The following is a 16,005-nucleotide window of genomic DNA, read 5'->3' on the forward strand; positions in this document are numbered from 1 at the left end:
CCTTGCTCGCACACACTTTTTCAGTTCTGCTCACACATTTTCTATAGGATTAAGGTCAGGGCTTTGTGATGGCCACTCCAATACCTTGACGTTGTTGTCCTTAAGACATTTTGTCACAACTTTGGAAGTATGCTTGGGGTCATTGTCCATTTGGAAGGCCCATTTGCAACCAAGCTTTAACTTCCTGACTGATGTCTTGAGATGTTGCTTCAATATATCCACATAATTTTCCCCTCTCATGATGCATCTATTTTGTGAAGTGCACCAGACCTTCTTGCAGCAAAGCACCCACACAACATGATGCTGCCACCCCTGTGCTTCATGGTTGGGAAGGTGTTCTTTGGCTTGCAAGCCTCCCCTTTTTCCTCCAAACATAACAATGGTTATTTTTGTTTCATCAGACCAGAGGACATTTCTCCAAAAAGTATGAACTTTGTCCCCATGTGCAGTTGCAAATTGTAGTCTGTTTTTCTATGCCGGTTTTGGAGCAGTGACTTCTTCCTTGCTGAACGGCCTTTCAGGTTATGTCGATATTGGACTCGTTTTACTGTGGATATAGATACTTTTGTACCTGTTTCCTCCAGCATCTTCACAAGGTCCAATGCTGTTGTTCTGGGATTGATTTGCACTTTTCGCACCAAAGTACGTTCATCTCTAGGAGACAGAACACGTCTCCTTCCTGAGCGGAATGACGGCTGCGTGGTCCCATGGTGTTTATACTTGAGTACTATTGTTTGTACAGATGAACGTGGTACCGTCAGGCGTTTGGAAATTGCTCTCAAGGATGAACCAGAATTGTGGTTCTGTGTTTTTTTCTGAGGTCTTGGCTGATTTCTTTTGATTTTCTCATGATGTCAAGCAAAGAGGCACTGGGTTTGAAGGTAGGCCTTGAAATACATCCACAGGTACACCTCCAATTGTCTCAAGAGAGTGTCAATTAGCCTATCAGAAGCTTTTAAAGCCATGACATAATTTTCTGGAATTTTCCAAGCTGTTTAAAAGGCACAGTCAACTTAGTGTATGTAAACTTCTGACCCACTGGAAGTGTGATACAGTGAATTGTAAGTGAAATAATATGTCCGTAAACAATTGTGGGAAAAATTACTTGTGTCATGCACAAAGTAGATGTCCTAACCAACTTGCCAAAACTATAGTTTGTTAACAAGAAATTTGTGGAGTGGTTGAAAAACGAGTGTTAATGACTCCAACTTAAGTGCATGTAAACATCTGACTTCGACTGTATATGTATACTACGCATTAAATAACATGATTCTTATAAGCACAATACACCAGCAGCGCAAACCCATATCATCGGCCAAAAGACCATTGGCGTTTTTGAGTGAAAATATATGGGTTGAACTTTCATTAATTAGTACTAATGTGGGGACATAGGTTGTCTTGCATTTGAGTTAATAAATGGTTTATTACCACAGAATAGAATCCACCTTGAATAGCAAACTTTACCACTAAAAGAAAACAACAACCTGCAAAATTCACCTGTTGAACAATACCCAGAAGAACCAACCCAGAAGACAGGCATCACAGAACAAATTACATGTCTAAATGGATAAGCATGCTTCAGTTCATGCCGAACTGAATGAGTGTGCTCCCATAATCCTTAAAAGATCTTCGTTTGAGAAACAAGAAAAAAGTGGCAATAGTTCTGTTTGTCCATTTTGAGATGCCATAGCCAGTATACACTTCCTCAAAATATTCAGAATCAATCTAAGACCTCAAGAAATCTGTCATCACTTTTGACGTTTTTGCCGAGAAGATCTTATTTGCACAATTTAACATCTTAAGATTTTTTGTATAAAATGTGCATGAAAACAAGTCGTCTCTCGTTGAATGACATCGAAGACTACTGAAGAATCCCAACTGTTTACAAATCACAGACGAAGGGGCGTAGACCTCGGCTCTGAACTTCGGCTTGCCTCCAGAAAAAATGTAGTGTGCCCGAACAGCCAAAGTCCAAAAGAACAAAAATGTTGGCATAATATATGCATAAACTCTACCAAACTGTTTTGGCTGGGAAGCATGCAGATAGACTACACTCCCCCCTTTCATCAAAAAAAGATTTTCTTCAAAAACCATTTTCTTATTCATCCCTTTCATAATTGTGAAACAGCCCGGTGATCCTGCTCTGTTTTCAATTAGGTCGCTGGTTATTTACAAGTATTGTGCTGAGGCTGTTGGACCCATGTAGGCTGCCCTTGAGGCCTTTGTGCCTGCCGACAATGGATAATGAGCTTTCTGCCCATGTGTGGCTTGCAGGGCAGAGCGGGAGACAGACAACGTGCCCGTTACCCCCCACCCAAACACACACACACACACATGCTCACGTAAAAACAGGACAGACAATATAATATTTTATTTGTTTGTCCTAATAGGAGAAGCTTTTTGGTTCCAGGTAGAAATTTTTGGTGGTGAAAAAGGCTCTACTTAGAACCTTTAAGTGGTGAAAGGGTTCCACGTAGAACCTTGTATTATTGAAAGGGTTCCAATTGGAACCAAAAATAGTTATTTCAGAGGGGACAATTGAAGAACTATTTATGGTTCTAGGTAGCACCTTCTTTTCTAAGAGTGTACTGACCCCCGACTCATACTTACGTCTCAGATGCTTCTCAACCAACCAACTGTCCACTTTGATGTCTAACAAACAGCAACCTCTCTAATTTCCGCTCTTTGAGATTCAGTTGGTCAGATATGGACATTGTTGCTGCCTGGACAATTAAATCTGAAGCACCAAATAATAAATGTTCCCATGTTTAGACAGTGACTCAAAAACCCACAACCGTAGACGACAATCAGCTTTGGAGAAGTTCTAAGTGGTCTGTTAGGTGGGCAAGTCTGTTGAGTCACTGTATTGTTCAGCAGTGGGGAGTGGGAAGTGAGGGGGGTGGGGTGTCTACGATATCACGTAGACCCTTGAGCAGGTAAGGAGATAAAATGCCAGCCGGATTTACATGCCACAAGTGATGCAGAGAAAGAGACACCTCATCCATTGCAGCCACATCAAAGGAGACCAGGTTATTAACGGGGGATGGAGAGCACTGGAGGCTGTGTTACCATCACATGCTCTCCCACGCTCATTTAGAATCAACAGTGCACGCGAACACATCCGCCATTACGCACAGCCACACAACCACAAACACACACGAGTAAACATACCAACTATGTTCTATATCTTTCTGTATTATCGACATGATAACGAAACTACTCTATTGTCGGTGCCTCTCACAATTAGGCAACTTATTGAGCTCAAGATTCAATATGCATGTTAATTCTCAGGTTTGGGGGACAATTTGAAATGCTTTGATGTTCACCAACCTTGGCAGTCAATCATCAGTGGCAAACAATTGCAGATTTAATGAAGACAGCAAAAACAATGGCTGGGGCTATTGTTTCAAATACATGCACATTAATATGCCTCAAATACATGCATGTAAATGTGATTTGAATCAATACCTTTTAATTGGCCAGTGTCTGTATTCTTGTCCTTGATATATAGCATGTATTTAATCCTCCTGAACGGAATAACTTTTATGATTTAATAGGTAATGAAATAAGAGCAGTTTTAAATCATGTTACCTTCATCAGCACCTCTCAGTTACAGGAAGGAACCAGACAGACTTGGATGGAATCCTGAACAAGTCTGCAAAGGACAGTGTCAGCAGTAAGATTTAAAACTCAATAAATATCTCACTAATGGTTGACAGACTAGGCTAGGGTTGGGCAACTCGAAGGCCCGCGGATCAAAATATTATTATGAATTAAAAAAATGTGGGATCTCAGTCCGGGTCTCAACTTACTGTTGAGATTTAGAATAGAAGAATACACAAAGTGTAATTTAGAAATGTGGTTGTGCATCAGCAGTTTTTCTTGTTCTTATCTGTCACTGATTTTGATTGGTAAATTAGTCTAGCCAGCTCTCTAAACTTGCAGTAATCATGATCAAATTACTAACTGGGGGCCCCCATTGATTTTGTTAGTCCCTCTCACTCAGATATCACATTAAGAACTGCAAACATTTTCTCCACCTTATGGCAAAATGTGTAGAATTGCCATCCCTGGACTAGGTTTGCCATCCCTGGACTAGGCCTACTCTAGGCCTACTCACATGCCTCATTTTACACTGAACAAAAATATAAACGCAACATGTAAAGTGTTGGTCCATGTTTCACGAGCAGAAATAAAAAATCCCAGAAATTGTACATACGCACATGCTCTCACATTTTGTGCACACATTTGTTTACATCCCTGCTATTGAGCATTTCCCCTTTGCCAAGATAATCCATTCACCTAACAGGTGTGGCATTTCAAGAAGCTGATTAAACAGTATGATCATTACACAGGTGCACCTTGTGAAGGGGACAATAAAAGGCCACTCTAAAATGTGCAGTTTTGTTACAACACAATGCCACAGTAATCTCAAATTTTGAGGGAGTGTGAAATTGGCATGCTGACTGCAGGAATGTCCACCAGAGCTGTTAACAGAGAATTTAATGTTAATTTCTCTACCATAAGCCCCCTCCAACGTCATTTGAGAGAATTTGGCAGTAAGTCCAACTGGCCTCACAACCGCAGACCATCTGCATGCTCGTCGTCCACACCAGGGTCTTGACGTGACTGCAGTTCGACATCGTAACTGACTTCAGTGGGCAAATTATCACCTTCGATGGCCACTGGCACACTGGAGAAGTTTGCTCTTCCCGGATTAATCCCAGTTTCAATTCAACTGGGCAGACGGCAGGGAGCGTGTATGGTGTTGTGTGGCGAGTGGTTTCCTGAGGTCAACATTGCGAACAGAGTGCCCCATGGTGGCGGTGGGTTTATCGTATGGGCAGGCATAAGATACGGACAACGAACACAGAAACTGACTGGTTTTCTGATCCACACCCTAACAGATGCATATCTGTATTCTTTGTCATGTTAAATCTATATAGGGCCTAATGCATTTATTTCCATTGACTGATTTCCTTATATGAACTGAACTCAGTAAAATCTTTGAAATTGTTGCATTTTGCGTTTACATTTTTTTCCAGTATACTTGTCTAGCCCTGGATAGCTGAAGCACTTCATCTAGCTACTCTTTATTATTTAAAACTGAACAGAGTCAATGTAACACATTTGGCCTATATTAACATTTCTGCTCACATTTGAGGAAATGTCAGGTTGGTATAGTATTATTGAAGGTAGGCCTATGCTTCTGTATGCTGTAGCAAAGAAGTTATTTAAGGACCAAGGTTGCTAAATATGTAAAATTCCTTGTCTGTACAGTGGGGCAGAAGTGAAGGATTGAGGTCAAATGTAAATCTGTATCTTACATGTCATATTTCCAGCATGTGTTGGTCCATCTGGAACTGTAGCAAGAAGTGAATAATCAGCACAAGCCATGCGAGCATGTTCCTAAATGGTAAGGGTGGGAAAAATAGCAAGCCTCACCATGCATTCATAGTTACGGACACAAGATTATTCAAAATAGGCCATTTTTTCCTTAGTGTTCGTTGCCAGAAAAATTATTGAAATATTGGTATACAATAAACACTAAATCGGCCAATGTCAAAAACTGAAGCTATTAGTCTATCATGTTAACATGGGCCTGGCCTAGGCTACTCAAGGGCTATCAGGCTTATCATAGGTTTCCCCTATAGTAGGGTGTCCAATCAAAAACACATATTTTGACCAATGGGTAAAATAATATGATTATTGAGTAGCAAATCCAGCTAGCACATTCAGTTCCTTGGAAGATGTGGGAATGTAAGTTTTTGAATTCACATTGCTTCTGGGGAAAAAAAAGCCAACAAAAAAAAACTGAATGTTTTTTATTAAACATTCTGAGAACTGAAGTTTAAAAAAAGTGCCTTTCTGGGAACGTTAACTTTTTGGTTGCATGGAGTTGCTGAGAACATTTTACTATGGTTCCCTGAACATTTTCCTTGGAGGTTTAATTAACATTCTGAGAACAGAAATGCTAGGTTATTTAATAATATTCTGAGAAAATATTTCAATAAGACTTTGAATAACTCTGCTAGCTTAGCTTAATTAACTGTTTTGAACTCCAAGCACACATGGGAATTCATTTTCTTAGGCATTAATCATGCAAACACATCTATATTTTATTATGGCACAGCATCAGTGAGATTTGAACCTATGATCTTCTGTTCTCTACCCATGGAATTAGTCCACTGCCTCACCAGCATGGAGCTAGCATGCTGTTTTTTTTTACTGATACAAAGCTGTTCATTTTAGTCTATTCGTACAGACCCCATTTCAAAGGAAACAAGCAGTCATTAAGATCAGGTGAAGTGAATTAGTGGGCGCAGCCAACACACTTAGAGAGGGTAGAGGATAGAGAGTTTTGTTGAAGCTGAGAATGGAATGTATATGTGTTTCAATAACATTCTTAGGTCTTTTTCTTGTGGTTTTTATGGAAAGTTTTATTAAAGTTTTGAGAACATGACTTCGGAACCCCGAAGAAAACATTATAGTAAACTCACGTAAACTCGTACATCGCCTTGGTCCGTACAACTGCCCTTATTTTAGCGCCCCAAAAACGAAATAGATCAACTGTAATGTCAATACCATTGTAAGGCACAATTTTCCCCATTTCCAACAAAATAAATGGCATGACGTAAATGCTGCCCGTTTCTGCATAATTCAAGCAGGCAATAAGCCCCATCGGGTGTTTTTAAAAATGGCGGGTGGGGAAGCGAAACTAATGCGTGATAGTGAGAAGGAGAGATGTTGTGTGGGAAAATTGCTTTTTTTCACTCAATCTGCCCAACTTATCACCTTATTCCATCTAAAATGTAAATAAAACACTATAAAGAGTTTATATAATGTGTCATTTACATACCTATTTAAAGGTTTGTGTCGAATTTGAATCAGGTTTTTAGGGCGGTGTTAAAGTGATCTTAGAAGTAAACAGCGGCTTTGAGAATGATGATCGCATGCAAAGATGACTCAAAAAATGACTAAAAAATGACTTACCCCCGTCACTGTCCATTTCTTGTTTTTAAACGATGAGTGAAGTGCTACACCTGATGGAGAGAGATTGTAAGACAGAAATAGTTGCTTTATGCGTGCTGTACGTTTCGACATTTTATTTTATTTTGATTTTATTTCACCTTTATTTAACCAGCTAGGCAAGTTGAGAACAAGTTCTCATTTACAATTGCGACCTGGCCAGGATAAAGCAAAGCAGTTTGACACATACAATGACACAGAGTTACACATGGAGTAAAACAAACATACAGTCAATAATACAGTATAAACAAGTCTATATACGATGTGAGCAAATGAGGTGAGATAAGGGAGGTAAAGGCAAAAAAAGGCCATGGTGGCAAAGTAAATACAATATAGCAAGTAAAACACTGGAATGGTAGATTTGCAATGGAAGAATGTGCAAAGTAGAAATAAAAATAATGGTGTGCAAATGAGCAAAATAAATAAATAAATAAAATACAGTAGGGAAAGAGGCAGTTTGGGCTAAAATATAGGTGGGCTATGTACAGGTGTAGTAATCTGTGAGTTACTCTGACAGTTGTTGCTTAAAGCTAGTGAGGGAGATAAGTGTTTCCAGTTTCAGAGATTTTAGTAGTTCGTTCCAGTCATTGGCAGCAGAGAACTGGAAGGAGAGGCGGCCAAAGAAAGAATTGGTTTTGGGGGTGACTAGAGAGATATATCTTATGGAGCGTGTGCTACAGGTGGGAGATGCTATGGTGACCAGCGAGCTGAGATAAGGGGGGACTTTACCTAGCAGGGTCTTGTAGATGACATGGAGCCAGTGGGTTTGGTGACGAGTATGAAGCAAGGGCCAGCCAACAAGAGCGTACAGGTCGCAATGGTGGGTAGTATATGGAGCTTTGGTTACAAAACGGATTGCACTGTGATAGACTTCATCCAATTTGTTGAGTAGGATATTGGAGGCAAGTTTGTAAATGACATCGCCAAAGTTGAGGATTGGTAGGATGGTCCGTTTTACAAGGGTATGTTTGGCAGCATGAGTGAAGGATGCTTTGTTGCGAAATAGAAAGCCAATTCTAGATTTAACTTTGGATTGGAGATATTTGATATGGGTCTGGAAGGAGAGTTTACAGTCTAACCAGACACCTAAGTATTTGTAGTTGTCCACGTATTCTAAGTCAGAGCGGTCCAGAGTAGTGATATTGGACAGGCAGGCAGGTGCGGGTAGCGATCTGTTGAAGAGCATGCATTTAGTTTTACTTGTATTTAAGAGCAATTGGAGGCCACGGAAGGAGAGTTGTATATGGCATTGAAGCTTGCCTGGAGGGTTGTTAACACAGTGTCCAAAGAAGGGCCAGAAGTATACAGAATGGTGTCATCTGCGTAGAGGTGGATCAGAGACTCACCAGCAGCAAGAGCGACCTCATTGATGTATACAGAGAAGAGAGTCGGTCCAAGAATTGAACCCTGTGGCACCCCCATAGAGACTGCCAGAGGTCCGGACAGCAGACCCTCCGATTTGACACACTGAACTCTATCAGAGATGTAGTTGGTGAACCAGTCGAGGCAATCATTTGAGAAACCAAGGCTGTCGAGTCTGCCGATGAGGATGTGGTGATTGACAGAGTCGAAAGCCTTGGCCAGATCAATGAACACGGCTGCACAGTAATGATTCTTATCGATGGCGGTTAAGATATCGTTTAGGACCTTGAGCGTGGCTGAGGTGCACCCATGACCAGCTCTGAAACCAGATTGCATAGCAGAGAAGGTATGGTGAGATTCGAAATGGTCGGTAATCTGTTTGTTGACTTGGCTTTCGGAGACCTTAGAAAGGCATGGTAGGATGGATATAGGTCTGTAGCAGTTTGGGTCAAGAGTGTCCACCCCCCCCCTTTGAAGAGGGGGATGACCGCAGCTGCTTTCCAATCTTTGGGAATCTCAGACGACACGAAAGAGAGGTTGAACAGGCTAGTAATAGGGGTGGCAACAATTTCGGCAGATCATTTTAGAAAGAAAGGGTCCAGATTGTCCAGCCCGGCTGATTTGTAGGGGTCCAGATTTTGCAGCTCTTTCAGAACATCAGCTGAACGGATTTGGGAGAAGGAGAAATGGGGAAGGCTTGGGCGATTTGCTGTGGGGGGTGCAGTGCTGTTGACCGGGAGAGGAGTTGCCAGGTGGAAAGCATGGCCAGCCGTAGAAAAATGCTTATTGAAATTCTCAATTATGGGGATTTATCAGTGGTGACAGTGTTTCCTATCTTCAGTGCAGTGGGCAGCTGGGAGGAGGTGTTCTTATTCTCCATGGACTTTACACAGAACTTTTTTGAGTTAGTGTTGCAGGAAGCAAATTTCTGCTTGAAAAAGGTAGCCTTGGCTTTTCTAACTGCCTGTGTATAATGGTTTCTAGCTTCCCTGAACAGCTGCATATCACGGGGGCTGTTCGATGCTAATGCAGAACGCCATAGGATGTTTTTGTGTTGGTTAAGGGCAGTCAGGTCTGGGGAGAACCAAGGGCTATATCTGTTCCTGGTTCTAAATTTCTTGAATGGGGCATGTTTATTTAAGATGGTTAGGAAGGCATTTAAAAAAATATCCAGGCATCCTCTACTAACGGGATGAGACCAATATCCTTCCAGGATACCCCGGCCAGGTCGATTAGAAAGGCCTGCTCGCTGAAGTGTTTCAGGGAGCGTTTTACAGTGATGAGTGGAGGTCGTTTGACCGCTGACCCATTACGGATGCAGGCAATGAGGCAGTGATCGCTGAGATCTTGGTTGAAGACAGCAGAGGTGTATTTAGAGGGCAAGTTGGTTAGGATGATATCTATGAGGGTGCCCGTGTTTAAGGCTTTGGGGAGGTACCTGGTAGGTTCATTGATAATTTGTGTGAGATTGAGAGCACAGCTGGGGGCAGAGGGTGGTCTATAGCAGGCTGCAACGGTGAGAGACTTGTTTTTAGAGAGGTGGATTTTTAAAAGTAGAAGTTCAAATTGTTTGGGTACAGACCTGGATAGTAGGACAGAACTCTGCAGGCTATCTTTGCAGTAGATTGCAACATCGCCCCCTTTGGCAGTTCTATCTTGTCTGAAAATGTTGTAGTTTGGAATTAAAATTTCAGAATTTTTGGTAGTCTTCCTAAGCCAGGATTCAGACACAGCTGGAACATCCGGGTTGGCATAGATGACATGACACGCCTCGATGTAGCAGAGTTTTTTCAACTTTTCTCTAATACTATACAGCTATTACCATGTCAATCAACGCTTGAATAGAAACCTAGTTCACACCCCCAATTTTGACGTCAACACAGTCACTACAGTCCCATTAGTTTTCTTTCTAGCCTCCTTTGAATGTTGCTGTTGCGCACATTTGTACGGAATGGGGTGAGTTTACTTTATGCTGAAGTACTGAAATTCCCACAGAAGAACGTTGATTCTTAACGTTCTCTGATATTTTTTTTCTTTTTTATTCACTAAATAGAACCACAAGGAAACCTGTAGGAAATGTTACGCTGAAGTACTGAAATTCCTATCTAAGAAACATATGGTTCTCAGAACGTTATGGCTAGCTGGGTATCCTGCACCATTCCCAGAACATTGTGGGAAGGTTGTATGCTAAATATCTATAGGACAACCAAGCTCTAAGAAACATATGATTCTCAAAACGTTAGCTGCTAGCTGGGAATCCTCTAAGAAAACCAATAGTCCAAACTTCATGTCTATCACAATCCGTTAAAGATGTATTGGACTTTTTACCCTTGTTGGATGGCCACAATTAGGGTGATTAAATCAATGGAGGCCAGATCATTTTTTAAATAAAAAATAAGGAAAATTGCACAGCATCGCCTCAGCTTCGCAGAATGCTGTAGGAGAATGAAGGATACCCGAGAGGTTCACTTTCCTGTTGAATCCCTCATCTATCTGCCGAGGATGCAGCGTTCAAAGAAGTCGTCTCAATTTTCATATATTGCTTATTTGTACGTTTTTTTTGTTATGAAGGGCTTTGAGATTTTTATCATGAAAAATGTTAAGTTTTACTTAGGCCTATTATTATAAAACAATAGAAGTAAGACATCTCGATTGAGACATGATATGCAGTATTTATCTTTTAGTAGCCTATATGCTTTTCAAATGAATGCGATATTCCTGTTATTTTTTTGAAACTTTCTCACAAAATCAAGTGAAATTAAATGTCAACGAAGCACTGATCTTAACCAAGCGTCTTATTTTAAAAGCCTTTTACATTGAATTCAGCTCCTGTCATGCTAATTTAGTTTTGAGACCCTCAGCAGGTCGGGTGGACACCCTACCAATAGTGTGATGTAGCAGGCTATATTTCTCTACAGTAGCCTAGGTTGAGTGCTTGCTGAGTTAAACCAAAACAGGCTTGTCCTACCATGTCGGATAAGGTCAAAACCATCAGCAACCATTTATTTTGGCCACAGAAAGGACTGAGAGGTTTTCAGTGGGGGATTCGGGTAAGACTGTCTCATCTAAATTGAAACAAAGAATTAATTAAACGCGACTTTGGGTCGTGATCACACTTGTCATGTTCAATTCGGAGTTGAGTCACACCGCGGTGAGAACCCTCGTCTAATTATGTAAAAGTCGCCCAGTCTTTCGGGTTTGCTTGCTATCTGAGCGTGGTACCCGTCCGAGAAACCAACAGGCTGTCGGAAACCTGTGCCCACCATTGCCTCACAGGCGAAAGCCTGTGCGTAGGGCGGGAAGCACGAGCTGTCTGGAGAAACCGAGATGTCTTGATACATTATTCACAGAATCAGTCAAGTGAATCGCAAAACAGTCAGGGGTTTTATGCGTGCTATTTTCTCTCTCAAGGACTTGTAGTTTTTCATGTTTGTGTCTGGGAAATTAGGTGGTCCACCAGTTAGCCTAATGTGATGAAAAATAAAAGTCGACTGCGCTTCTTGATTTGGCCAAAGATGATTTGTTATATTGACAAGATAGCCTAGTTTACTGCCTTAGCAATGGAAATACATGTCTTCAGTGATTGTGGGCAGGCGAGATCAGGTGGGGCCATTCTAGCCAATGAGATGGAAGATACATGTTTGAACAAAAGGAACAACTAAATAGTTTTTCTCAAAGATCATCCACTCATATGCCTATCAGTACACGTGTAACAGCTTAAACATTACGAAACTTCTATTCGATTAAATAAACCTCACGTAATTCGACACTCTCATAGATCTCCATACAAAAAAGGGTTTAGCTCACAGGACAGATTTTAGGGTGGAGTAAATTGTCTTTCTTCGCCTCTTCCTCTCTGATTTGGTTCATTACGAAATTATAGTGGCCATGACTGAATACAAACCTGAGTTGGTTTCTGGATGTGGTTTTATGTGTGTGGGAAGAGTTAGCCAATCTTTTTTTTTTTAGCTTCAGCTAACCATGGAACCCATGTGACCATGTAAAAATTGGTTTAACTTTGTATAGCCTATCTCTGGGGATAGTTAGGGACCGTCAATAAATTACACAATGCTAATGACCCAATATTTTCATGTTGCACACATTGTTGTTGTCTCATTAAATGCGCTCAATATTTGTATATGAATTTCTACAATGTATAGTTGCTTTGAGGTTTTTAAGGTAATTGAAATGTGGAGCTTTTGACCTTTTAAAATATTGTCCAGTGGCCATTGTGTAAATTACTGATGGTCCCTAATTAGCCCCATAGTGATATCGAATGTCAAACCAAATTGACCATGGGCATTATAATTGATGTTGCAGCCAGCTGTGGGCATGTGGGCAGAATTAAAATTAACCCAACCCATAGAAAATTGTTATGGTACCCTTCATTCTGTGACACACAATATTTTCTAGCATCTCCAGAGCTCAGTTTTGGATGAGATTGACTTTATGACCAAAAGTATCCTGTTTTACACTTTGTAGTCAATAAATGTTTCTGACTCATATTGATGCCATATATGCCATTTTCAAAACAAGAGGTTGATTTTTTAGGGGCAGACACTCTTTAAAAATGCTTTAAAGCTAATTTCCTGCAATTCTACACATTTTGCCATGACTTATGCCATGTTATTAATTAATATGATGTCTGAGTGAGAATTACTAACACAACCAATGGGGGCCCCCTTGAGGTCAGGGCCCTGGGCAAGTGCCCTGCACGCTCGGTGAGTATTCGACCATAATTACAACAAGTTTAGATAACTGGCTAAACTAACTACCAATCTAAAAATGCTTAGCTGACAAGGCTAATTGAGTGACTGTCAGTGGCTGACATAAGAAGAAAAAAAACTGCCAAATCAAACATAACCAAATATCAAAATTGTATCTAGTGTATTCTACTATTCTTACTCTCAATAGTAAGTTGAGACCCCAGCACCGAAGATCAGTGGTAAGGTCAGCAGGATGTGGGTCAAATCAGCCCAGTAAAGCAAATAGTCTACTCTGGTGGCCATGACTTCACCTACATAATTGAATGGAACATGCATTATACTGTATCTCCATGGCTTCATCGGGAGCACTTTCAGATTACAGTAGCAATGTAAGGCAGGGGGTTTTGACATAGGCATCACACCATTCAGGACCATAGGCTAGGGCAGTGGTCAGGGCTTGACAATGAAGCACTGGTCACGGTACCACTCAGGTGTAGGTCAGGGGGAAGGCACTTCATGTTTATGAATTAACCGACCTGGAAGACCAGGTGTGTTCAATTTAGGCATTCGATGGACTGATCAAATCAAATCAAAATAACATTTTATTTGTCCCATGCTTCGTCAACAACTGGTGTAGACTACCAGTGACATGTTTATGGGCCCTTCACCAATAATGCAGAGAAAAATAAAAATAATAGAGAAATAATAACACAAGGAATGAATACACAATGAGTAATGATAACTTGGCTATGTACACGTTGGTCAGGTGTGGTGCCTAGTTGGAACAAAATCCTACAGTACCTGCAATAATCCAGGAACAGGGTTGCCTATCCATGCTGTAGGTGGTCAATGAGGTGGTCAGTGACTGCAAAACAAGTGGCAACTGACACCACCGTGTTGTATCTATAATTCAATTCAACTCAATTTGCTCTATTTCATTTTGTCATTGTATCATTCTCATTTGACTGATTCAAGTCAGTGTCTTCATTTAATTGCATCACATCCGGCTGTGATTGGGATAGGGCGGCGCACAATTGGCCCAGCGTTGTCTGGGTTTGGACTGGGTAGGCTGTCATTGTAAATAAGAATGTGTTCTTAACTGACTTGCCTAGCTAAATAAATGTTAAATAAATAGGCATAATCCCGTTGTCTTTGTTTAAAATGAGTGGGGAATAATTAAATAAATAAAATAAAATTCTGATTAAATGTATGGTTTACTGTACAAAAAATGTGCACAGAAAAAATCTGATGTAATTTACTGACATTTGGATGCCGTGTGAGGCAAGTAGACAGAACAAGTCAAACCAGTTGTGACGTCCCAACAGTTGGGAAACACTGCAGTTTTGAGGAACATTGGAAAAGGGTGCCCTCTGCTGTCTATAATAACGCTAAAATAAAATAGTTTTAATTGGGATTCTGCCTTTCTCTTTTTCTCTTTCTCTCTCTCACTAAGATACAAACATCAAGGTCACATTTTATTGAAGAAGACAAAAAATAAGACAGCATATTTTCTATTTACAAACTGTAATAACACTAACGCTCAAAAGCCTTACTAAGAAAACAACAATAACAACTTGAAACAATGGCGTCAGACTCCTACAACGTTATGGACTGTCTTGATTATTTTTAATTTGTACACATTCTGGACACATTTGACTATCTAGACAAATGCAACACAATTATTTCCTAAACCGAGTGAAAGAGCTCCAACTCTATATTCAGTTGTGCTGCTCTGTGGCTGACCCTGTGCCTCTCAATGTGTGCTCTATTCTATAATTCATTACATGAATGCATGACTATCTGTTCCACCTTTTGGATGATGGGGGTAGACAGACACTTGACAGGGACAGGGTGAGCAGGGTGGGATGGGTTAGAGGAGAGGGTGTCTGTGTTCACTACGGCAGACGGTCTTTGGACAGACAGACACGAGGCTGCGGGTACTCAGGGGTGCCAGTGTTACTGACAAGGTCCTGGTTTGACATGATGCCAGGATGGGGTAAACAAGGTCAAACAACGTCAGGTGACAGGTGTCTGTCCATCCGTCCGTCTGTCTCCCCCAGACTGGCAGACTGACTGGAACCAGGAAGGTGACTTGTGTCATTTCCAAAAGAAAGTAGAAAATAAATTAAAACATATGAAGTACCTGAAATAATTATCCAGAATACGTCATGTCTTTTACATGACGTCGTCCACTTTGTGGACTAGCACCCTTTACAAACACAGAGACCCTTAATTTGACCCGCGAGGTGCCTACGTGCAGTGGTGGAAAAAGTACTCAATTGTCATACTTGAGTAAAAGTAAAGATACCTTAATAGAAAATGACTCAAGTAAAAGTGAAAGTCACCCAGTGACTACTCTTACTTGAGTAAAAGTCTAAAAGTATTTGGTTTTAAATATTTTAAGTATCACAAGTAAGCGTACTTTCTAAAATATACTTAAGATTCAAAAGTAAAAGTATAAATCCTTTAAAATTCCTTATATTAAGTAAACCAGACGGCACCATTTGCTTTTAATTTTTTTAAAATTACGGATAGCCAGGGGCACGCTCAAACACTCACACATAATTTACTAATGAAGTATGTGTTTAGTGAGTCTGCCAGATCAGAGGCAGTAGGGATGATCAGGGATGTTCTCATGATAATTGTGTGAATCAGACCATTTTCCTGTCCTGCTAAGCACTCAAAACGTAACGAGTACTTTGGGTTGTCACGGAAAATGTATGGAGTAAAAAGTACATAATTTTCTTTAGGAATTAAGTAAAAGTAAAAGTATAAAGTACAGATACCTGTGAGGACAGACGCTGGGAGACAAGAAGCAAGTACAGGAAGTGAACATCAAAAATATAAAGTACAGATACCTGTGAGGACAGACGCTGGGAGACAAGAAGCAAGTACAGGAAGTGAACAT

The 16,005-nt window shown here is 40.7% G+C and overlaps 1 long non-coding RNA gene across 1 annotated transcript; it reads right to left on the reverse strand.

Annotated features, from left to right (window-relative positions):
- Positions 1 to 5,351: 5,351 nt before the first annotated feature.
- LOC135521219 (uncharacterized) lies at positions 5,352 to 14,071 on the reverse strand. The gene is made up of 3 exons (XR_010452509.1): positions 13,899 to 14,071; positions 6,994 to 7,043; positions 5,352 to 5,409 (listed from the first exon to the last, which is right to left on the reverse strand). It is a non-coding gene; the product is annotated as an uncharacterized LOC135521219 (long non-coding RNA).
- Positions 14,072 to 16,005: the final 1,934 nt, after the last annotated feature.

The sequence above is a fragment of the Oncorhynchus masou genome, chromosome 29, assembly GCF_036934945.1.
Source record: "Oncorhynchus masou masou isolate Uvic2021 chromosome 29, UVic_Omas_1.1, whole genome shotgun sequence".
NCBI lineage: Eukaryota > Metazoa > Chordata > Actinopteri > Salmoniformes > Salmonidae > Oncorhynchus > Oncorhynchus masou.